This window comes from Panthera pardus, unplaced genomic scaffold (genome assembly GCF_024362965.1).
Source record: "Panthera pardus isolate Hobbes unplaced genomic scaffold, ASM2436296v1 HiC_scaffold_10, whole genome shotgun sequence".
Lineage (NCBI taxonomy): Eukaryota > Metazoa > Chordata > Mammalia > Carnivora > Felidae > Panthera > Panthera pardus.
In genome coordinates, this window is record NW_026526655.1 from 78,841,259 (window position 1) to 78,867,179 (window position 25,921).

The 25,921-nt window shown below is 39.9% G+C and overlaps 1 protein-coding gene across 6 annotated transcripts in view; it reads left to right on the forward strand.

Moving 5' to 3' along the window:
- Positions 1-25,921, forward strand: part of CACNB4 (calcium voltage-gated channel auxiliary subunit beta 4) — a 256,280-nt gene that overhangs the window by 114,760 nt on the left and 115,599 nt on the right. The gene's annotated exons all lie outside the window — the stretch shown is intronic.

Genomic DNA, 25,921 nt, shown 5'->3' on the forward strand with positions numbered 1-25,921 from the left:
ATTTCATGCTTTATATGTATAAAGAGAGAGGAACAAGAGCCTTGTGGGAACACACTTGAGTCTGGGCATTTTAGATTCTTGAGTTCTACGGAGCCTTTTTGGACAAGTCCGTTAGCTTCTGCCCTGGTTTCCAGGAGAGTAGTTAATTGTTTGCATCATTCAGAATACGAGGAAGTGCAAAAGATGATTCAGTGCCCCACAGCAAGGGCTCTGCGCAGGAATGGGAGACTTCACGCAGAACATCACCTTACTCCTTCTGTTGCCTTGCCATGGATAAAGGAATGTGTGCTCCTGAATGAGTCCATACCCAGACCAGGCCAGTTACAATAGATCATGCACACAGACTTGTACTATGTTGTCTTCTGTGTCAGGATTGCCTTATTCCACTTTCACTACCTGCACTTGGTCTTAATACAAGTCCAGGTGGCCAAGATACTTTTCACTCATTGAGCCTCCAGTATACTCTATGTACTTTTTATCGACCAAAATAGATTTTGATAGATCTGCTCATTGGTATACATGTTTCATAAATGGATTCACTGTATATTTTGGCTTTTGTGAGATCATTATGAGTAGATTTATTTTTTTATTCAGCAGGGGTTTATTATACACACAATAGCAGGGATGTTCTTATGGGGATAAATGGAAGAAGCAAATAAGTAGAAAAAGTTACCTAAAAATCCACCCCAAGATAATGACTGTTATCATACTGCCTTGTATCTTTTCAAACTGTCAATGCACATATCCGTGAATATGCCATTCTAAACCTGCTACTGTGTGTGTATTGCATCCTATGCTGTGAAATGATGTTCTCATTTGATAAAAGATTCAGCACACTAGGACTAGACTGGCCCGTGCAAGAGATGCTTTGCAAAATTTAAAACTCCTGCACAGACCTTCTGTGACTTTGAGCAATTTAAATGAAGTATAGATTCTTAGAGTATTTTGTAAAGTGAAGCCAGGGCTACTTGCACATAGAATTAATAGTTGATTTCTCCAACACAATTGCTTCCATTTCCAAATGCTTAAATTCTAAAGTACTGAGAGGGAGAGACATGATCTTTTTCAGTGAAAAAGATGATCAGATCATAATTCAGGGCATTTACTAGAGAGGAAAATATATTCTCTGTAAGTCACAGAAAGGAGCATAATGTATTTACTAATACTGTTAGAAATGTTACAGACATAAAAGTTAAAGTGAAGGTGAATTTTACAAACTATAATGTGTACGTAATATCTGTATGTACATATAAAAGCACATATTTACATTTATATGTACCTATACATTATTATAACTATATGTTAATTATTTAAACTACTCACTTTCTATAAGCTGCACAACTATGCACGTTTGCCTAAATGTCTGTGTTCCTGCAGGGGTATGCACACTGTATGCCCTGTACATTCATATATAGATATGCTCCGTGCTTTGCTAATTAATGGTTAACGCTAAGTGGGAGATTTCTGCCACACAGCTTTTGGAGATGAAAAATTAACTGCTCTTGACATAAAGAAAGATACCCAAGAGGGTTGAAAGGCACACATCCACAAGAGAATAAAGAATTGCTGTTTTCAAAGATATAATATAGTTCTTTTAAATATGAAGATATGTCCTTGTGCTTGCTAGGAAGGAGGATCAACTTCAGACAGACGGCTTTGTGTGTTTAGGGACTTTTGGAAGAAGACTCTAGAGATACTAAGGATTAGATGCCTTTTGGAAACGAGAAGGCTGGAGGTCTTTATGGTTTGGCAGATCAGAGGACCTTCTGGGGTTAGAAAGTCTTTCTGGCCTATTTCTAGAGAATGAGACCTGTTCCGTTAAAGAATCCAAGGTCTGTTGGCTTCACTGGCCAGAGAGGAAAGACAAATGCTGCTCATGGTTTGTGTAAGAAATTTGAGAAAATCAACCTGTTTTACTCAGCTGAGTGATTCTGGTATTTGTTCACAATCTAAGTGAATGATGAACAGAAACTTCTCTTTCATCAATCAGTTCTTAGCAATGATGGTTTTCTAAAATATATGTTGAAATGATTTCTAGATGTAGTTGTCATTGAGCTATAGAAATTCCTTAAATCTGATTAGAACCCATGAATTTGCCTCTCCAAGGTCATCAGTCTCATCACTTTCTCTGCCATTTCCACTTTCAAGTGACAGAATGATGTGTTAGGATTGATCCCCACATTTTCTCTGGGACTTCGCTGTCTTCTCTCCTGTGGGTGTTCTTCTTCCTATTAGATTATGATGAGTCTATCAGGATTTAGAATATAGCCCTGTGACTCCCTCCACAAGTGCTTAGTGAACACTACATTTTTTTATGGTACAAGGTATTCTGTAGGAAGGTCAACAATTACTAGGAAAACACGTACTTTTAGGGTGAAGGTGAGCAAGCATCCTTGCTTTACCCTTTCCTTTTCTATCAGAGTTCAGTGTAGACCTTATTTCTGTGTGGGTGGTTCTCTCATCATTCTGCTCACCATCTCCCTTTAATATCCCTTACCTGGGTAAACTGAGCCACCGGAAGAGGACAAGAAGACATAACTGGACTGTTACTGTTTTTTGTTACCTCTCTTCCCTCCTCCACCAGTCCTTTGCAATGATCATCATGTCATGAGCTCAGATATCCATGAGGCTAAGTTAAAAATTATGCCAAGAAAGCTCTGTAGATACTCTGTAGCTGATCTAAATCAGGCTGATTTACTTGCCTGTGACATGTTTGCATTGGGCCATGCTGACTTGAAAAACAGTAACAACTCTAAACCGCTGGACTGGTAAGGACACTGGCATGCGACCTTGCTTGAGACCAGACCACTGCTTGGTGTGTAAACTCAAGGGATTTTACAGTTCATATAAAATAATGGCAAGCAGGTTGGGAGTTGTAGATTTTTATGGCTTGGACTTTGAACTTTTTAAGATTCTGGAGTGTGAGTCTAAGCTAAAACCGTGCAGCCACTCTTGCAGTTCTCACAGGTAGACCAAAAGGAAGGCGGCTCAGATAGCTCACGTGATAGTTTGCAAGATCTAAATAGAAAAGTGCTTGGGCTTGCTCTGCATTCATGTATTCTTTTATAATATAAATACATAGTTTTAGTAATAAGTATTTTTCTCTCGTCTTAAACAGTGCCATAGTATCAGTACTTCCTGCGTCCTATTTTTGTTTCTTTTGCATCTGTTCAGGAGGGATGCCAGGCTGGCTCAGTTGGTGGAGCATGTGACTCTTGATCTCAAGGTTGTGGGTTTGGGCCCCACATTGGGTCTAGATATTACTTTAGAAAAAAAAAAAACCTTAAAAAAAAAAGAAGTAGTGAAACGTCTTAAACTTAAAACAGGATGTTTTGAATTTGCTTTCAGCCTTTTTGTTCAGGGGAACTGATGTAAGAGATACATCCTAACACAAATATCGGCAGCTGTCAATTATTCAGGAGCTTGATTGTATAATTTGTGAATAATTTAATTCTTATTTTGCCTTTTGAATCCTATTACTCCTTAATCTTTCTTCTCTTTTTAGCTTGAGCATCGTATAACATAAAAGATTCTGACCTTCAGTGTTTTTCTTTATTAGCAGATTTGTTGAAAAGTTTGGTGAGTAAAAGGGTTGTATTTAAAATTTTTTCTCAATCTTTTAAAAAATTACTCTTTGTACTTTGTATCATGAACTAATAATGTATTGTAATAATGCTGGCATTAAAAGCGGAGACTCTGTGCGGGATTGCCAGGGATTACATCTCAGCTCCCCTCTTCCTAATTTGTGGCCTTGGGTACATTTCTTAAACTTTCTGTGCCTCGGTTTCCACATTATTAAAGTGTTAATAATAATAAACCTACGTCTTGGGTGTTTTTGAAGATTAAATAAGGTAATATGTGTAACCCTTAAAACATGTGTTTTCTGCTATTATTATTCTTCACATCATGAATATACTTAAGCTTTTGGCATGCTCCTTTCTCTGCAGGTTTTGATATTTCCATCAAATCCTTTGGTTTATTTTCAGAGCATTTGCATGGTTTTTGACAGTGCTTTCCAAAAATATTACAGTGGTTGTCAAGTGAAAGAATGTACTAATCTCTTCAGGCCTTCTGATTAGTTTGTTGTATTTTGTTTCAGAAAGGGGGGCAGTAGAGTCTAATTGAGGGAGCACAAGGAAGTAGAATTCTTGGTCTTTGCCACTGATTAGTAGTGACCTTGGGCAAGTCATTTGATCCCTCCAATTCTCAATTTTGCCTCCTATAAAATGAAAACTCTTTATTAGATGATTTCTAAGGTTTCTTCACATCGAGAATTCTGTTCTGTTTGCTGATAAGCAATTTCTTCAGTTTGGATACAAATGCCACCATATGCCATTTACTTTTTGAAAGGCTCAACTACCGTGGTGTTTTGTATATACTGAGTAAGGTCTCCATATTTGGTCCCAGAGTCTGAACATTTGGCCTTTTCAGACTCTTTGAAGTAGGAAGTTGTGTCTGGTGCACACCTTTGAGAGGACTAGATTTTTGAAGAGGAAAGATGTTTTATTTAAGATTTTTAATTCTAAAGCCAGAATGGTGTTTTGCATATTGCTCATCTGCTTGCCAATACCCACAGTGCATGCCCAGCCCACAGGGATTTGAGCTGAAGACACTTGAGTCTCATCTCTAAGAAAAAAAAATCAAAGACGAATGCTTTCTGAGAATTGAGCTTCTCCTAACTCTTATTGATAATTGAGGAGAGGTACTTCTGCTTTAAATGATCTCTATCTTTCCTTCTTGGCTAAACTGTCTGAGCTATATGCACTAGGAGACTGTTGCCCCTAACCCCCCCCCAAAAAAAAAAGTTTAAATAATGATTTTATGATTGTAACATTGCCTAATCATCAAGAATGTTTATTTTTGGGTGTTTTCTTGCTTTACAAAATTTTCTTCAGTTCATCATTATTATCCTTTGGGTTGTACTAAAAGCGATATTCAATCAATTAGAAAACCACAGGAATATAATAAATTCTAGGAGACATTCATTATTTTTTTAAGTCATTCATTTCTTTTAAAAGCAGTAACTATGCCTAATCTGTTTAATTTTTCTCTGTGATAAAATGAAAGGCAAAGGGATAAAGGGGACAATCTTTACTTCAGCCCAATCTCTTAAATAGTCCCTTAAATATTGTTTGAATAAAGTAAGAGTTGGAAGCAAATATTTATCATGAAGGTAGAAAAATGTGGTGAATATCATGCTAAAATACCTGGTCAACAAATTAGTTCTCCAGTTCATTTCCAAAGAGTCATTGTTGATAGCTTAATATCATTTAATTTCAGTTGAAGTCCCAGAGATTAATGTCTTGGACTTATTTGATTCAATGGCTCTATTGATCCAAGGGACAGAATTAAGAATTAATTTATCAGATATCCAAATCATATTACATTTGATCATATTGTTAATGCTTAGAATATAGAAATGGAATTAGAATAAAGTTGATAAGGTAGGGAAGCACAGAACATGTGTTAGTTATCATGTTGCACTTTTTGAAGTGCTAGGATACTGCCCAGTAGAATAAAGTAGAGTAAGGAATAAAACCAAACAGATCAAAAAGGGCTAGGTTAGATATTTGATTTTTTTAAAAAAAAATTTCTAATGTTTATTTTTGGGAGAGAGAGAGAGAGACAGAGTGCAAGGAAGGGGGGGGAGGGGCAGAGAGAGAGAGGGAGATACAGAATCCGAAGCAGGTTCCAGGCTCTGAGCTGTCAGCACAGAGCCTGACGCCGGACTCAAACTCAGAGACTACGACATGAGCCGAGGTGGGACGCTTAACCAACTGAGCCACCCAGTCCCTCCTAGATATTTGATTTTTAAAAAGAAAAGACCATTCGATGGTCATGTTTAATTATTAGTTAACTGAAAACCAACAAGTTGGTATGTGAAACATGATGTGTCTTCCTAAAGCGCTGATGTTATTTTTTTTTAATATGGTAACAATTTCTGAAGTTATATGTTGTATTTTATTGATACTAAGGCACACATTCCCCACCTTCCACCCCCAACATTTTGATACATCTAAAATAGAGCTACAGGGGCGCCTGGGTGGCTCAGTCGGTTAAGTGTCCGACTTCGGCTCAGGTCACGATCTCGGAGTCCGTGAGTTCGAGCCCCGCGTCGGGCTCTGTGCTGACCGCTCAGAGCCTGGAGCCTGTTTCAGATTCTGTGTCTCCCTCTCTCTCTGCCCCTCCCCTGTTCATGCTCTGTCTCTCTCTGTCTCAAAAATAAATAAACGTTAAAAATAAAAAAAATTTAAAATAAATAAATAAATAAAATAGAGCTACATCTTAAAACTATTGTTCTATTGGTGTTTTTTTTCTCTTAGTGATATGTAATCTAACGTTGATTTTTTTAAATCACTGGTATCTTAAGTGAAATGAGGTTTTGGGGGGGAAATATGTAAATAATACAAAACTGCATAGTATGAAAAATTGGTTTTCCTTAACAACCTCCCGACCTGTTCATGTCTCTACAGGCAGCCATTTTTAACAACTCAGTGGGTATCCATTTAGACTCTTTTCTATGCATTGACAAACATGGGTATTTAGAAAAACATACTTATAAATGCACATATCACATTTATAATTTTAAAAAGTATGAATACGATCATAATAAATATTTTCCTGTGACTTTTTTTCTTCACCAAAAAATGTACCATGGATTTTCTCCATATGAATTTATTCTTTCTTATAAGCTGATGTACAGTATGGATTTACTGTAACAAGTTTAGCCCACTGATAGATTTAGAATATTTCCTGTTTTTCAATCTCGTAGATAAATTCTTACATATGAATCTTTGTGTACACATGGAGCATTTCTCCAGAATAGCTTTCTGGAAGTGGAATTGCTGAGGTAAATGATTTATTTATGTGTAAAATTAAAATTTAGCAAAATTAAAATTAAAATTTAGCAAAATTAAAGATTTATATATGTGTACTGGTGTGTATTGTAAAATATTTTTATATTGAAATAAACATTCTTTTTCGATTAAGACTAAAGCGAATTAGCTCAAAATGAAATAGAAGATTCCAAAGAAGTTTCTTGGTTGTGGGAAGCAGCATTAGGCTATGGCCTCCAGGTTTCATAAGAATTTTTTTAGTCTCTGTTTATTATAATTTGGTTTTAAAAACCCACAAAAACTTATGAAGTTCATCTCTCTTTACTTTATAAATGAAAAAAAACTGAGGCCCAAAGAAGTTAGGCAACTTGTGCAGAATGACCCAGACAATTTACTGTGGAACTGGACCTAGAGCTGTCCTCAGATCTTTAACTAGAGCAGTGGTCTTTTCATGATGCCAAATGCAAGGGTTAATAATATAAAAAAACTGTAATAACCCGCTGAAGGGTGGTACAGTCATTATTTGTATGGTGCTTGCTTGACAGCTTACAAAGCAGTTGGGAGTTGGGAGAATCTCCAAAACAGAGAACAGATTGCTCTCTGACCCCAATGGAGAGACCTTTGGAATCCAGATTAGAGTCCTGGTTTCTTTCAAGCTTTCTTGTTTGATACTGCTTTCTGGTATGGTTGAAAGTCTCCAGTTTGATGGATTGAAATGACAGCACATCCACAAAACCTACATGTACATAAAAGCTCAGTGCTAGAGAATGTCAGAAAGAGGTTTTGTGTTTTAGGGAAATGTTAGAATTCTCACTATTTGTATGCAGGTCTTGGTGACAGTTGCACGTGGATGCTACATTTGGCCTTAGCCAAGAGTACCAAAGTTCCATTTTTATTTTGTTTTTCTCGTTGTCAATTCTCTCCATGGACTTTCAATTCAGGGAAACATTTGCATGAGTTAGTAGTGATGCATTTTTTTTAGGAGTGAAATTTTTAAAAAGTAAAAAGGGATATCAATATATTTAAAAGGCCAAAGGAACGATAAGTTATGAATGGGATTCCTTCAGAATCAATCAGAATCCCTACAAAAAATAGCATCCTCAAATTAGGATAATTTGAGAGGTTTAATAAATAGAAGAGGTGTTGTTAGGGTATAAGGAAACCACAAGGGATACCACAGTACTCCCAGGGCTGGTAATTGCAGAACTGTTACCTCCCTTAGGTGCGACACAATTAGGAAAGGGCATGGTTACAGGAAACAGGAGAGCTGAGTTCTGCCAAGAAGGCTATCATGATATGGATGCAGTCTTCCTTGGGGAGGGATATAGGCAGCCTACTGCCATCCCACATGGTGGGGGGAGCCAGGGAATCTCTTTCTCTTCCCTCACTCTGATCGATGCTAAGGTTCTGACTGGCCAAACACAACCAGAAGCCAAAGAGCAGAGCTTATGGGTCAGCAACACAGTGCAAAAGCAGAGGGGGGTGGGGTGGAAGGTGATCTGGAGAGGTAAATGGATGTTGATTTCATCCACATCACTGATGGGCCCTGTCTGACTATATTGGTCTCAGTAGGTGACATCATGCAGTTTGAAGGCATTCCTAAACCACAATTCTGAAGAGGTTAGTGAAGCTCTGAAAGAGATGCTGTTGGTGGTTTTCCATTGGAGATATGTGTTGGCTTTGATGTGCCAATAGTTCCACTACAATGGTGACCTGAGTTTTTCGTTCCTGTACTCTGTTTTAAAATTATTATCAAGATTTGGAGTACTTCAACAAGGTCTAGAAATGGGATAAAATAAAAGGCTTAAATGTTAGTGTTGGGGAGAAGGTTTGAGAAGCCAAGTTATGTGGGTTTCCGTGATTGCCTTCAAATACACAAAGGTCTTCTGCTGATAATGAGCAGAGAGAGAAAAGCATGTAGCAGACCAACTTGTGGCCCCACTGTGCTCCACCGTCATGACCAGATGAGAATAATTCTTAGGATGTGTCCTAATGTCATTACATCGTGATTCCCACCACATAAAACAGTGGGAGGATTGGTGGGAGTAAGGATTAGCGTTGTGAGATTTTGCACTTTTGACAACAGCCTCCTTATTAAAGGATATATGGACTAAGTGGGGGCAGGAAAGTCAAGAGGAGCGTTTCCTTTACAGTGTTGGAAGCAGAACTTGTTTTTGAAGGTAGATGAAATCCTTGGAAAATATTAGGATGGAGGTTAGGCCTTTCCCTTTTTAATAAAGGTAAGCAGACCATGGGTGTCTCTGTTAAGAAGTCAGTGTTGACTGGTTGCTGGTTATACAGTGTGCAAAATTTGTGAGAATCCATTGAATTGTACACATACAATATAGGCACGTTTCTGTATGTGCGTTATACTTCAATTAGAAATTTTAGGGGTCTCTTCTGGGAAAATAAGTCTAACTAGTGGGAATCTAGGAGCTGGATATAATAAAGGCTCTTGTTTCTAATTGTTAGGACTTGGGAAATGTAGAAGGGAGTAGATTCACATTCTGACTATGTGCTGGAGTTCTGGGTTCAGAAAGAGCAATAAGTCTTGACCAGTGGGCCAATTGGCCAAGGATGGGACACATGATTCATTGCTGAGAGACAGGAAGACCATATCCTTCTAGTGTCTGGAGTAGAAGCCTCTCTCATTGGTAGCTGCTCATCTTGGCCTTTTGTGTCATGCTTTCCCTGGGACAGGTCGTTATAGTAGTGCTCACACACCCATGTGTGGCAGATATCTCACTTCTCTGAACACCATGATTTTTAAGGTAAGGGGGACTCTGGGAAGTAGCTTTTCTCCCTGCCTTTAGCATGGTCTGCAGGGTCAGAGCCAAGCTGTTCTCAGCAGTGAGACCTGGTCCTTATGCTTCTAGAACCATGTCAGTGCCTCAGCAGAGAGTCCATTCTGGTGACAGGGAATAAAATGAAGATTGCGGCAAGTTGTGGATGATGTTTATTGAAATAAGGTCCTAAGGTTCAGATGTTCACTCCTGGAAGGGTGTGCACTTGGTACATGGGTGTCCACACTCAATAGAGAAGTAGTGCATAAGTCTTTAAATATATGTAAGGAGCTACATTAAAGCCAAGCTAGGGTACATATTATATGAACACTGCTTGAATGTTTTCATTTTCAGAATGTACATACTTCTAAAATAACATGTTGTTTTTAGAGATTGGTTTCTTATATTATTTTTGTAGCTCTAATATTTAAATTATTATTAGCACAGAGTGCAGTCTTGCAAGAAGGGTGAGGTGGGTCTTATAATTGAAGTACACTATTGCCATTTGTTGTTATAGATGCTTTCATTAGCTGTGGTATTTTGAATGGTGTTGTGTGTGTGAGAGAGAGAGAGAGAGAAAGAGAAGGAGAGGGAGAGGGAGAAATGCCTTGGATCAAAGCTACAATATAAAGAACTCTACAAGATATAACTATCAGGATTTTATTAGGACTGAATAGTATGTTGATAAATATGTATTGTTTTGCCCTGGTTTTGAAATATACACTGATAGAAAGGTAGCTAAAAAAAGTTGTTCATGCTACATTCCAAACTTAGTATAAATTATCCAAAGAATTTTAAGAGAAGGAAAAATAGAAAAGAATATAAATAAGGTAGAAAAAGGACAAGGAAATGCATAACCTAGATTCTGTGAAAGTTTTGATTCATATCCCTTTTAACTAAAATATGTTCTGGCAGTAAGATGTGCAACTAGTTGTTAGATTTTTCATTTGAGTGTTGCATTTACATAGAGAAGCTGGCTTTCAAATGCCAGCCAGCAGCCAACTCAAATACTAAAGATTTGTCTAACTCAGTGACTAGTTTAGTAAGAAGATATCTTGAGGACGTTGAGGGGGAGGGCACACATCAGATACCTTGTTCTGGAAACTCAGCCAGAATCCTCTCAGTTGTGATCTATCTGATTCTTAGAGTATTTGAGTTTTCGGTTCTTAATTTAGGGCTTGCAGAGATGCTGTGAACATAAAACTTCACTTCTGCATACTTAACAGAAGATGGATAGTTTCAAAGCTAAAGAATGCCTTCCTGGAGAAGACTTGAGGATATTCAGTAGGCTCTGGCTATAATCTATTACCATTTCTGAGAAGCATAAAAAATGCCCATTACCCCATAAAATCCCCTAGCCAAGGACATTGATAGACTCTGGAAGCATTTCTTTATTTACGGATTGGACCTACCTCTGGGTGCTGAGTCTCCAAAGCATTTTTAGACCTTTCTGCTATACTGGAGACAGATGAGACACTAAAAGGTACTCTCCCTCATTGTACCTACTTTTCAGTTTCAAGGAGCCCTCTTTTTTTGTGGATTACACATTGTGTTAGTGTTTTGCAGAACACTTTGGGGGAAACTATTTGCGGTAGGTAATTAGGAGCTGGTGGAAGATTTTTAAACAGGAAAGGTGTAATCAGATATGCATTGGTCAGAGTGGAAGATGGATTTGAGGAGGGAGAATTCAGGCAGGGAGTCCAATTAGAAAGCTGTCGAAATAGTACAGGTGTGAGGTGGCATAGGCCTCAACTAGGGCAGTAGCAGTGGGAATAGAGAGGAGGAGGTGAACTGAGAAATATTTAAGTCGTAAATGCAGCAGGTTTAATGACTAATTAGCTTAGGAAGGGAAAGGAGTCTGGAATGAACCCCCCAACTTCTGGCTTGGGTGACTGACTGGTTGGATGATGGTGCCACTGAGATTGGCAAACTAGGCCATTTCTTCTGATGACTTTTTTTTTTTTTAAGTTTATTTATTTTGACAGAGAGAAAGCATGAGCAGGGGAAGGGCAGAGAGAGAAGGAGAAAGAGAATCTCAAGCCCATGAACCGTGAGACCATGACCTGACCTCAAATCAAGAGTCAGAGGCTTACCCGACTGAGCCACCCAGGTGCCCCTCTTCTGATGCCTTTTGAACTGACCCAAGGGAGCTCAGGTTAGAAGCAGGGTCCAGGTTCTAAAGTTTTCAATCCTTCAGCTGTTGGTCTCGATTCCTGGCTAAGAAAATTACTGGTTTCATTCCAAGGTCATGAAATAGGTTTGTTCTAGACAGCCAAGACCCACAGTGACCAGGAACTGGCTGTAGAATAATTATGTTCTGGCTCTATGCATTCTAGCCCCTGTACCCATCTTTATATATCCTAATATATGCATATCTGGAAACCATAGAGGAAATGTGCTCTCCATCTTGAGGAACTTCTTATTCTTAGCAAAGAATGTTCAAATTGATTTAAAAAAAATTTTTAATGTTTATTTTTGAGACAGAAAGACATGTGAGCAAGGGAGGGGCAGAGAGAGAGAGGGAGACACAGAATCCAAAGCAGGCTCCAGGCTCTGAGCTGTCAGCACAGAGCCCGACGTGGGGCTTGAACTCACGAACCTTGAGATCATGATCTGAGCGGAAGTCAGACACTTAACCAACTGAGCCATCCAGGCGCCCCTTCAAATTGATTTTTAATCATCTTTTTCCACAGTAAATGAGTATTATTCTAAGTAACAACTAGATTATTAAAAAAAAGGGGGGCATTTGGGATATTGCTCAGATAGTAACCAGGAAAAAAAACTATTTAAAAACAATCTTTTTAAAAAATAATATTGTCTTGTATATGTTTATTTTTCTATTAAGGAGTGGAAGATCATAATATTTTCCCAGAGTATCTCTATCTCTTAATTTTATTTTTTACAAAAAAATTTTAATGTTTATTTTTGAGAGAGAGAGAGAGAGAGAGAGAGAGAGAGAGACAGGGTGTGAGGGTGGGGAGGAGCAGAGAGAAGGGGGAACCAGAATCCAAAGCAGACTCCAGGCTCAAAGCTGTCAGCACAGGGCCCGTCAAGGGGCTTGAACCCACAAACCATGAGATCATGACCTGAGCCAAAGTCGGACGCTTAACTGACTGAGCCACCCAGGTGCCCCTATCTCTTAATTTTAGTAGATGAGTCTCTGACCATTAATGTGATATGCCCATTGATGTATGTGGAAAAAAAAAATGATCCCCTAGTCAAATAAGTTTGGTAATAACCACATTCTATGTCCCTTTCTCAAAGTTTCGATCCCCTAGTCAAATAAGTTTGGTCTTTCTCAAAGTTTCACAGCATACAATAGGCCACTAAAGTCTCTTAGCATTCTGTAATAAATAAACAAAATATATTTTGTTTAACCCAAAGATATTTCAAACTTCTTTGTCCTCAGAACCCATATTTCCCCCTAAGGAATACCTATTAACTACTTGAAGAATTAGCATGCTGCAGAATTCACTGGAGGAAATGCTGGTGTAGTTACTTACATTGGACTTATTTGCTGGAAACATTCTCAATGTCTTAAATTGTGTGGATTTTATGGGCTGGAATGGAGTTTACATTAGAAAAGCATATACGTTTCTGGAGCCTTCTTCTCAGAGACTTTGATTCAATTAGTTTAGGATGGGGCTTAGGACTTGCATTGTTGACATACCCTCGAGAGATGATTTTCATGCAGACACTTCAGCACTTTGGTGACAGCACACGGTACTTAGTTTCCCTTTTCTTTCAGGTCCCAATTTATTTGTCCCATTTCCCTCTGGAGTAGCAAGCACTTTGAAATAGGAATGTCTTTCTTACTCATCTCCCTGCCCTTACATAGCCTTGCAAACCTCATGTGCATGCCACAAGACAGGCACTCAATAAACGGTTGCTGGGAGGAATTGAAATTCAATAACCTTAATTCCTCGAGAAATCAAGAGGAACCCAGGGAGTGGTCAGAAATGATTGAGTGTGGGGGCGCCTGGGTGGCTCAGTCGGTTGGGCGGCCGACTTTGGCTCAGGTCATGATCTCGCAGTCCGTGAGTTTGAGCCCCGCGTCGGGCTCTGTGCTTACAGCTCAGAGCCTGGAGCCTGTTTCGGATTCTGTGTCTCCCTCTCTCTGACCCTCCCCCGTTCATGCTCTGTCTCTCTCTGTCTCAAAAATAAATAAGTGTTAAAAAAAATTAATAAAAAAGAAATGATTGAATGTGATATATTTGTCAGGGATTCCCAAGGGATGGATGGAGATATATATATATATATATATATATATATATATATATATATATATATATCTCCATCATATACATATGATGTATATGTATATATATATACATATATATGTATATATATATACGCACACACATATATATGTATACACATATGTATATACATATATATACATATATATGCACTCACATACCAGCCATGCTATTATTTTTTTCTTGAAAAATCAAAGTAAATTTTAAAATGAAGGCTAGCAGATGTAGGAAATTAAAATACCTTTATTTTTTAATGTTTATTTACTTTTGAGAGAGAGAATGAGAGAGAGAGAGAGAGCAAGCTTGAGTGGGGAAGGTGCAGAGAGAGTAGGGGACAGAGGATGCAAAGCAGGGTCTGTGCTGACAGCCCCATGTGGGGCTTAAACTCACAAACCATGAGGTCATGACCTGAGCCAAAATCGGATGCTCAACCAACTGAGCCACCCAGGTGCCCCTAAAAGGCCTTTATTTTTAGAAGAGCCAGAGTGTGATAAGGGAAACTCAGTCTTCTCTTCTGATATTTCCAATGGGGTTATGCTGATTGTAAACAAATTGGTGACACGAAGCCTCCTTTCCACCCTACACTCCTTACACCCTTTTCCCTAGAGTTCACTTCTCTTAACAGTTTGCTTTTAAATAACAGCTTTATTGTGTTATAATTTATATACCATACAATTCACCCATTTAAAGTATGCAGTTCAGTGGTTTTAGTATATTCACAGAATTGTGCAACAATCACCACAGTCAATTTTAGAACATTTTAATCACACCAAAAAGAAATTGCATACGTGTTAGTAGTCACTCTCCATTTCCTGCCAATTTTCCCAGGCCTGGGCTGTTTCTGTGGATTGGCCTGTTCTGGATATTTTGTCCATGTGGAATTAGTCACACAATATTTGGCCTTTGGTGACTGGCTTCTTTGGCTTAACGTAATGTTTTCAGGTTTATCGTGTTGTAGCATGTATCAGCATTCTGTTTCTTTTTATTGCCATGTAATATTCCATTGTATGGATATAACACATTTTATTTATCTCTTTGTTGATGGAAATTTGGGTTGTTTTCACTTTTGGACTGTTATGAATAATGTTGCTATGAACATTTGTAACAAGTTTGTGTGTGTATGTGGAACTTAACAGTTTCTTGACCAGTCACTTTAAAATGTAAGCCATTTTTAATAATTTGAGACATACTAGAGATATATACTAAAACCTTGGATTGTGAGTAACTTGTTCTGCAAGTTTTCACAAGACGAGCAAACATTTCTAATAAATTTTAACTTGATAAACTAGTGATGTCTTGCAATACAATTAGTACATGATGGCAAATGTCGCATGATCACAACTGAGCCGGTGGTTCTCTCTCTCTTTCTCTCTCTCTCTCTTGCTGCGGGATTATGGGTGATCGTCTTTCATGCTCTGCTGCTCGGTCTCAGGCTGAGGTGTTTGGCAGAAGTCAGTGATTTTTCAGAACGTTGGAAGGTGCCCACGACTGGCACTAGTGTATTTTTTGTCATTTCAAAGCACCTATGGACGGTCCTTTGCTTTTCTATACAAGAGTAAGCTTAGGAATGCTTTCCTTCATTCTAGGTCATTGGATAGGTTCCTTGTTAAAGTTGCTTGAAAAGAAAAAGATTCCACTGAGCCAATAGATAGCAGTGATTCCGTTAGTGATAGTGAATGTTGTTCTACACCATAACCCTCCTCTCTCTTGTCTCTCTCACACCAGCCACAAAGGTTTTCAAAGTTAAGTGCAGGTTAACTTATTTTTCTTTATAGTTTGTATTTTCTTTATTATTTTGTAGCATATTACAGTATTGTAACCATTTTTATATGAATATTTTTGGGTTGTGGAATGAATCATCTGAGTTTCCATTATTTCTTATGGAGAAATTAGCTTTGACCTACAAGTGCTTTGGATTGCAAGCATGTTTCCAAAACAAATTATGCTCGCAAACCAAGGTTTTACTGTATAGATGATTCAAAGTATCATAGAATCCCACTCCACTGACCTAGATGGCCATATCTCAGCTATTCCCATATAACCCTGCTCTAGTCAGTGTGATTCTCTCAGACTTGCTCACATAGACAGTGCTCAGTCTCAAGTGCAAGAATTGTAGACACCATCCCCTCCTTTGGGAGAGCTCTTCTCTGCCCACCCCCCTTTACAGCTTTCGTAATGTACAGGGTCCAACTCTTATTCCACTTGTGTGAGACTGTTCCCAGCATTTCCAAATCTTCTGAACTCACATAGCAGCGTCTACCCTGTTCACCTGGGTATTAACCACCTGTTGCCTCATTTGACTAGTTCACTATTTCATACGTCTGTGTCTTATCTCTACAAATACAGGGTGCTGGAGGGCAAGGACCAAGTCCTTTCATTCTTTTGTGCCTCCCTTACTTCAACCCCAACTACACCAAGGGTAAGAGTAAAATTAATATTGAATCAGTGAATGAATGCTATAGCTCAAAGCCTCCATGACATTGATGTTCTCAGTGCATAGGAAAATGGGACTGGTTTGCACCAACCAGTGAGGAAATGACGAGAGTCATCAATTAAACCAGGTGCAGCTCTGAAATTGTGAGGGGCTCATTTAAAGAGCTGCTGACTTGTCACAGAAAATGCTGAAAGGCATTCTGTATAGAAATAATCCTGTCTGAACATCATATATTCTCTTCATTTCTTCTTACTTGTTCTCATTTGCAAGGACATGTTCAGGGACGTTGTCTTGAAAATAAGATCCTTGCAACTTCCTCTCTTTTATTTCCAAGCTCAGATCATCATTTAGCAACTCTGTCATTATCAGAGCCATTATGTCTGTGATGGTCATATCTGAAATTTCTATGACTCTGCAAATGAGGTCAGTTGAATGAGCACTACATAAATGGACCTTATGTTAATCTGTAAACCCAAATGAAAACAGAAAGATTACAGGAAACGAGACAGAAAGGTATAAAAATTGGAAACAGAACAAAGATATTTTGGTTTTTCCTGTACTTGGCAATGAAAATTTCAATCATTTTCCTATAAAACCTACTCTTCAGTTATTTCTCTATAGATGAGAGTATAAACAAATCATCTCAGTTCTTTCTTTACAAGTTAATTATGAAAAGGTCCATGGAAGTCATTCTGCCTAAATAAAATTAAATAATAAATAAAATTACTCTATTAACTCATAGCTTTAATTTTTGTGTGATGTTGAAAAGAACTCTAGGGTAGCATCAGTTGGTCATTGCTACCCAAGTACTTACTACTTCAGGGCCATCTTGATTTGCTTTTTCACTGTAATAGGTAGAACAGGTAGATCCCTTCAGCAGGAATGTGTGATTGGATCCTGAGGCCCCTTCATGTAAAGACAAGGGGTCGTCTGGGTGACTTCCTTAAGTTCTTACTTGTGCAAAACTAAGGCATCAGCTTTGTAAATTAATCCTAGACCTATCTGTTCATGGCTTTTGTGCAGGACCAGTAAGTAAATCAAAATGTTACCAAAGAATTGTTTACAGGTGCACTTTCTTTCTGAACATCTAAACAAACATGTAGTACCTTGGCATGTCTAACACCGTAGGGGGTGGTGGCTCTTGTAAGAATAATGGAAATAGAAGATGTGTCCCACGTGAAAATGCTTAGTTAAGGTAAGAGAACCAGATTCATCTATGTGAAACAACGAGGAGGGGTCATAAAATAATGGGATGGGCTTTATTTTTGCAAAAAGAATTAGATCCATCACAGTGCTTGCCATTTACAAACTGTTGGGATTTGGAGAAATTGTTTACCTCCCTGAGTTTGTCTCCTTATCAGTACAATGAGGATAATAATGTTCTTACATGGTTATTGTGGTGATAAAATCAATTTAGAGAACATATGTAAAGAGCTAAATGAAGTGCCTGACACATAGTAGTTTAATAACGTATAGGTATTATTGTTATTATTAATAGATTAATAGGAAGATAGCTTAAGGTGACTGAAATAAGGTTTAGGGGGGTTGGCATAGACTCTAAACCCAGGCACAAAAGGAATTGGGAATCGTAGAAAGCCTTTGGAGGCATGAGACTCTTCTGTATAACTTTGTAAAGTGCTGATATTTAAGCCAGACCACTGTAATTATAATAGTTACCATGTGTTGTGGGCCACAATTGTTCTAAGTGCTCTACATGGATTCCTTCCATTAATTTTCACAACAACCTGATGATGTAGATACTTTTACCACTCATTTTCTAGTGATTTTAAGTGATTTGTCCAAGGTCACAGTAAACAGTAGAGCCAGGACTTGAATCCAAGTATCTGACTCAGAGCCTCTTCCTGAAAAAGGGAAGTTAAGGGTTGGGGGGGGGTGGGGCATGCAGATCAAATGAAGAAACAGAACAACAGGAGAAGAATAAGTAAAGTACCGACAGGCCAATAAGGAGGGAGACCTGTTAGTGATTGGGCATGGCTTTCGGACCCAAGCCTCTGGACTGATCTGGAGGCAGAGGGGAGGTGGAGTCTCTCTTGAGAGAGCTTCCTTTGCATCTGGAAGAGTCCTGGGAACATGGTGGTCTCCCACTACTGCATCTCTTCCCTGTTTGAGTTCTTAGTGATGAGGACCGAGCCTCTTAATGTACACTTCCTGTGTCAGGGCAGAATCTTTAATCTCAGCTCTGTTATCTCTTAATTTTCTTAAGCCTAGGGCAGAAATTGCATTCTAGTACTCCATGTAATATGCGGTTTCTTCTCTAAATATACCCTGTCCTTTCTTCTCCACGAGCCATTCACTCACACTCATCCATATATCTGTTCAGCCAGGTCTGAACACTTGAAGACCATGCTAGCAAAACGCTGAGCAGAGCCAGAAGCCGTTTTCTTCCTTCTCACACAATTCCCTGAAATTTACCCTCGATTCCTAGGAATATAAATGTTTCAAATGTTTTTGAGAGCAATGCCAGAATGTGAATCAACTACATCACTAAATGTGCTGTTAGCACAGCTCACACCTCCCCCCACTCCATAGCAACCCTTCTCCAATGAAGACATCAGGGCATTGATTTGCATTCTGGTGCACACTCCAGTCTCCTTTGGGGGCAGCCTTTAAGTCCTGGGCTAGCTGCTTCGGAGGTCCTTTTTTTCCGAATCAAATTATTAGTCCGTTTCAAATATACCTCATGCATATTTACACTTCCTTTGGGCTTCCTTTTTAAATGTTTGGGAAACAGGATCCATTTTGCTACCCTCCCTGGAGATCACCTGTTGACATAAGTGGGGTGTGGTAAGGGGTCAGGAGAAAGAGGAGGCTCCCAGGGAAGGAGGACCTTCAAAGATCTTTTCCAGCCTGTACTTGCTTGCCTTTGTCTATGTTCTACTTAGAGCTGTCCAAGAGTGGTCTGTGTTTTATAGAAACAGTGACCTCCAGCATCCTATTTCTAGCTGCCTCTTCCAAATAATGGTTACTCTTCACTTAAGGCTTACCGCGAACCATGGGTGATTTCAGAGCTGATACATATGGTTATTTGTAAAGCACACAGTGGGGCATAGATGATGTCTATTCTGATTGGATTGCTTATTTCAGCACTTATTCTGATTAGTTGGTATTGATATTATACTAGTTATCACACAATTTGAATATCACCCTGCACTTTCTGAATACGCTGCATGACATACATCATTTAGTTCTTGCAAGAGCGGGTGAGATAGGTATCATTACCCCTATTTTGCAGACAGGGAAACTGAGGCTCAGAGAGAGTAAATAACTTCTGGTGGTCACACAGTTAGTCCATGGCAGTATCCACGCACATACTCAGAGCCTTTGGGCCTTCTTAGTATGCAATGCTACTTTCCAAGCTCTAGAAAGTACTGTTTCAATTCTAGGTGAGCCTAAGTAATGTCATGCTGCTTTGTTTACTAGATGAGGTCTCTGAGAATATGCCTTCTTCTAGAAGACTGGAGGAGGGAGGTTTAATCAGCTTCCTTGTGCACAGCACTCCAGTTTTTCATCATTACTCTTTTCTAGTAGGAAGAAACAGGGGCACAGCCACAGCAGAAGCCAAACTACAGTCTGCAAGCATCTCTCAAGCTACTTTCCCTGAAGCCTGCTGCATGTGTTTCTGTGATGCAGAAGCTTTCCTCCTATGCATGGACTTCATCTTGTTGCCCTGATTTAGGATATATCTCATTCTCTTAAACTATCGGATGCTACCACTTAAAGGAGCAAACTGGAACGTGTGCTTGTTGACCTCTCTAATTCTGCCAGCTCCTCTAAACTCTCAGCATCTTTAAGAGAAATTGAAAAATGTCGTCACCTGTGTGTGTGCCAACTCTGGAGGGCTTGCTCTGACCAACTCAAGCCTGTAACACTTCAGTCATAAGGAGGCTGATTATAGGGGAAGAGGGCTGGAGAAAGAGGAGAGTGAAATTAGGGCATTAGGTTTAAAAACAATCTTTTAAAATGGAGGTGAAATTCACATATCATGAAATTAACCATTTTAAGGTGAACAATTCAGTGGCATGTAGTACATTCATAATGTCATTTAACCACCATGTCTGTCCAGTTGCAAAGCATTTTCATAACTCCACAGTTAACACCTGCTACCCATCAAGCAGTCACTCCCCACTCCTCTCTCTTCCTACCCTGGGCATCCAGTCTTTCTGTTTCTGTGAACTTAACTTATTTGGATATTTCAGACACATGGAACCATACGATATGTGACCTTCGATATCTGGCTTCTTTCACTTTAGCATAATGTTTTTAAGATTCATCCATATTGTAGCATGTACCAGTACTTCCTTTTTATGTCTGAATAATATTCCATTACATGGATATACCACATTCATTTCTTGGTGGACATTGGGCTATTTCTACCTTTTGCTGCTAGGAAACTTTTATGTTAAGTGTTTGTTTGAGTACCTATTTTCAATTCTTTGCAGTATATACCCAGGAGTGGAATTTATGGGTCATATGGTGATTCTATGTTTAGCTTTTAAGGAACTGACAAACTGTCTTCCACAGGGGCTAAAGCATGGGTCGTTAGTTTTGATACAGAACTTTAGGGCAGATGTCATGAAGACAGGAAAGAACATATGACTGTCTCTACTGAAAGTTATGCATCTTGAAACAAGACTAAAAATTACAGTAGGATGTCTTCTAGAGACCAATATTGAGCAATAAAAAAACATAGCTGGATACTCATGGGAACAGAGAATTTCTTATGTCTCCACAGTCCATCTCCTACTGGGATTATTGAGATGACCTCATCACTGGTTGCTCTCCCTCTGCTGTTGTCCGTTTCCAGTCCTTCCCTTGGAATGGTCTGCTTTCAGAATTAGCTGTTTAAAGTGCAACCCTCACTTGTTACCTACCTAGTTAAAATCCTTAAATGGTTCACCATGGCCTTCAGCATACATCGCAGATTTCCTTCCTTGGCACATCAGGACCTTTACGCACTGGCCCTGGCTGGGGTCTTTAGCTTCAGTTTCTCCCTTCCTCCCATAGGCATCACACTTGAGCCACATTACCTACTTGTAGGTCCCCAAATGGGTCATGTTCTTACATACCTTAATGCCTGTACACATGTTCTCTCCTTCGCCCACAGGACTAACTGTCACATCTCAAAGGCTTTGCTCAAACACCCTTATCCTGCCAGAGTCCCTCATGACTCCCCAGTCTGAACTTTTGGTACTCTCCACTGTATTTTAATGGCTTCTTTATGACTTTTACTAGACTCCAAGAGGACAGGGGCAGGACCGTTAGTTCATCATGTGTCTCAAACACCTGCAGCGGTTCTTCGCACAAAGGAGCTCTCAAAATAGATGTCTGAACGAAACTAGGGAAGGCAAGGCATAGCTAGGTCATCGATGCCTAGTTTCAAAAAAAAAATGCAGCCATTTATTCTATAAATTTCAGACTTATTGCATCAGAACATGTGCTTGCATATTGGAAGGGGAGAGGGAGAAAGGCTGGAGGCATGAAGGGCTTGAGGTCTTGGAGTGAATGCCTCTCTAATCCCACCCCATTCCACACCCATTCAGCACTGTGGCCAGGGGCAGAGGAACTAGTATTTTCCAAGTCCCTGAGGGTGTAAGACACTTGGCAGGTATAGCTGCTCCATTAGTCCCATCATTTTTAGTCTGTTTTTGCGACCTCTGGGTCACAGCACATAAAGGGACATTTGAGATCAAAGTAAGAGTGGCTGCCTTCTGCCCAGCCTAAGTGTCTGCTCTTCTTTGCTTACATAGCACACGTTACATAATTCGTACTTTGCAGGCAGCTGCTAGGTGATGCCGCTACCTTCTGGCTCTGCAGCTAAATAGGAAAGAAAGGCTCACTTAGGGAGTGTGGCATGGGGCTAGGAAGACTTTTTAAATTCAGGTCTCTACAGAGAAAATGACAGTAGGTTCATTCCTAGTTTCTCACAAGAGATTTTTAAGCAGCCAATCCAAACATGATAAATGCACTAATGACCCAGCATCCATACCCACATTGTTTCATGCATGCCCCAGACTGAAGGCCCAAGAAAGCCTCCTCGTGAATCATTGGTCTGAGCTCCTTGAGCCCCTTGAGCTTCCATTGGTGGAACATTGGAATGCCTACCTTCCTCTGGCAGCCGCAGCTAAGAAAAGACTTCTTAATATACCACTTCTGTGCTCTTTCATTAGCCTTTCCTTCCCTTTTTAAGTCTACTGCTACTTGTTTCTGTAAACCAGAGACTAGTCAGCCAACAAACAGCCCTTCTCATAACATGATTAAAATCTGATCTCCTATGACTCTCTGTTGGGGCAGGTGTCTGTGGAAAGTGCAGGGCGGGCTCACAGAAGGCAAGCAGAGCAGGCAGTACTCATTCCAAGTTAGAAACCTCTGTGGCCAGAGCCAGAAGACCTCACAGCTTTATGCAAATCAAAGGATCTTTAAGAGAGCCCTGCCGTAAATGCTTCCAGAAGCACCTTTGAAAAATGCATAGACACATTTCAGGCCACTTGGAAACCATTTCTAAAGTTGTTTAGTTCACGTGTGACCCAGAACCCCTGCAGCAGTGATTCTGAAGGTATGGTCCACAGATCACAGTAGAATCACCTGGGAAGCTGGTTAGGAATGTAACTTGTGGAACCCCCTTTAGGATCCACTAGAGGCAGCAAGGAGCACCACCTTTAAAAAGCACCAGAACCACAGCCTTGCAGGTTTACAGAGCAGCACACATTGAAAGGCAAGCTCCAGACATCTATTTGCACACCTGCAGAGCTCCTTCCCTGTTGACTCACCTGGGTAACCCTGTCATCCAGGAATGACAGGACCAGCTGCATAGCACCTGCTGCCGGCTGTAGAGAGCTCTTCTGGAGATCTGATTTAATCCATTCTTTTCAGCCACATTGCTTTTTCTGATGACTGCTCTTTTCTTCACACTGGCCACACACAGAATGTTTTTCATCCAGTGTCTCTCTTCGGGGGATTGGACTGAAATCAAATCTCAGTCTGTGAGCACATGTCACATCAGGATTTGTGGCACGGGGCATCGGGATTTACTCAGATTTTGTTTTCTAAAGGACTCAGAATAGCCACAATCCTTCCGAGTCCTAATCTCACTTCTCTAAGGATCTAGGGAAGGGATCTTTACAACTCTGATGAAGTACCCCCCACCTAAGGACGGTTTCCGAGAAAATTGAGAGGGAGAAACAGCATCTTTCTGGGACTGTTGTTTGCTTCTTTCTTTCATCCCTGTTTGGCGTGCCAGCCCCCTTTCTGCCTCCTCCTGCCAGCTGCCTGATGCCCTGCTAGAGCACTTGGCTGTTAACCACACAGCCTGAAGCTCCGATCTTTTTCTGACTGCTGAAGTTTTTCAGAACTTTTCTGTCACGTGGCTGCTCTTCTCAGCATTTTGTTAGCTAAGTTGAAGATCTGATTGTAAAATGTTAAGGAATGCTAATGGTTTAAACCAGCTCCGCCTCCTCTGATAATATTTGCATCTCAGTAGCAACCTCAGTGAAGTGAACACGTAAGAATTTGAGGCCTCTTAGGTTGAGCCCACCCAAGTTTGCTTGAGATTGATGTGTGCATCCTGGGCACATCCTGGGCATGTCCCAGGCAAACCCGGAAGATTGGTCTCTGAAGCCTCACTGGGGAGCTGTTTTATAATAATAACAACAACATTAGCAATAATACTAGCTAGTATTTGTATGGTCCTTTGTGCCACGTGCTATTCTAAGTTCTTCCCCATATTAGCTCATTTACTCCTTTCAACAACCCTATAGATGCATTCTGTCATTATCCTTATTCTGTAGATGGGGAAACTGAGATACGGACACACATGCCCAAGTTCATGCAGGAGAGGACGCTTTCCAGAATTCCTTAAGTTGCCAGCCATGTGTCTGCCTGTTTTACCTCTGAGTAAGGCCACCCTGTGGGAGGTAGTCCTTGGATAAAATTGCCTTCAAAACCTGAATATTTTCCCTTACCCCTTTTGTGGCTTTCCTTTTGGTGAGCTTTTAGTTTGGTGGGACAGTTGAGAAATTGTTTTAACACACAAATTCATCAAGCACCTGCAGAAAATTACTTGATGCTTGCAGTCTGGGTTTCTCTGTTAGTAGAACCTCCAATAAATATTGAATTTAGTCTCAGCAAATGATTGGGACACTGGGTGAAGATATGAAATGATGTGCAGGCTGTTGGTGGGAATGCAAACTGGTGCAGCCACTCTGGAAAACAGTGTGGAGGTTCCTCAGAAAATTAAAAAAATAGACCTACCCTATGACCCAGCAATAGCACTGCTAGGAATTTACCCAAGGGATACAGGAGTACTGATGCACAGGGGCACTTGTACCCCAATGTTTATACCAGCACTTTTAACAATAGCCAAATTATGGAAAGAGCCTAAATGTCCATCAACTGATGAATGGATAAAGAAGTTGTGGTTTATATACACAATGGAGTACTACATGGCAATGAGAAAGAACGAAATATGGCCCTTTGTAGCAACATGGATGGGACTGGAGAGTGTGATGCTAAGTGAAATAAGCCATACAGAGAAAGACAGATACCATATGGTTTCACTCTTATGTGGATCCTGAGAAACTTAACAGAAACCCATGGGGGAGGGGAAGGGAAAAAAAGAGGTTAGAGTGGGAGAGAGCCAAAGCATAAGAGACTCTTAAAAACTGTGAACAAACTGAGGTTTGATGGGGGTGTGAGGGAGGAGAGGGTGGGTGATGGGTATTGAGGAGGGCACCTTTTGGGATGAGCACTGGGTGTTGTATGGAAACCAATTTGGCAATAAATTTCATATATTGAAAAAAAAAAAGAAAGAAATGATGTGCAGGTTATTGACCCTGGAGCAGAAGCAAGATTGAAAGTAGGTCTGTGACTGTGTGTTAGTCTGCTTGGCCTATCATGACAAAATACACTCAAAACGACAGAAATTTATTTTCTTATAGTTCTAGAGACTGGGTACCAGCAGGGCTGGTTTTTGGTTAGACCTCTCATAGACCTTCACACTGTGTCTTCACACATTTTCTCTGTTGGTGGGGGAGGGGCATTCCTGATGTGTCTTCCTTTTCTTCTAAGGACACTGGTCTTACTGGATTAGGGCTCCACCCTTGTGGCTTCAGTTGACTTTATTTACCTCATTATTAAAGTCTTTATGTCCAAATATATCAGGGCTTAGGGCTTCAACGTGCGACTTTGAGGGGACACAACTCAGTCCATAACAATTTACAAGGCAGAACTTGCTACTTTGGGGTTTAGTTCTGTCACTGGTTTGCCTCATGAGTAAAAGATAATTCTAAAACTTCCTAAATTAATAATTCTGTACAGTCATGAGATAAAATTGTTCTCTTCAATGGAGAATGTGATATAGTCTAACTTGGCAAGCTCACCTTGCTTATGCTTTGGGTCCCCAAATCCATAACTCAGACCAGGTTGTACTTTACTATGTGTCTAACTGGCACTTAACAACCATATAACATATAAAATGGTTATAGTGGAGGAATATTCTATGGTAAGCAGAGCTATTGTAGAGTGACAAATTGGGTGGCTTGTCCACCATAAACTGCTTCTTCCACTGTTGGTGGTCTTGACACATCCAACCTT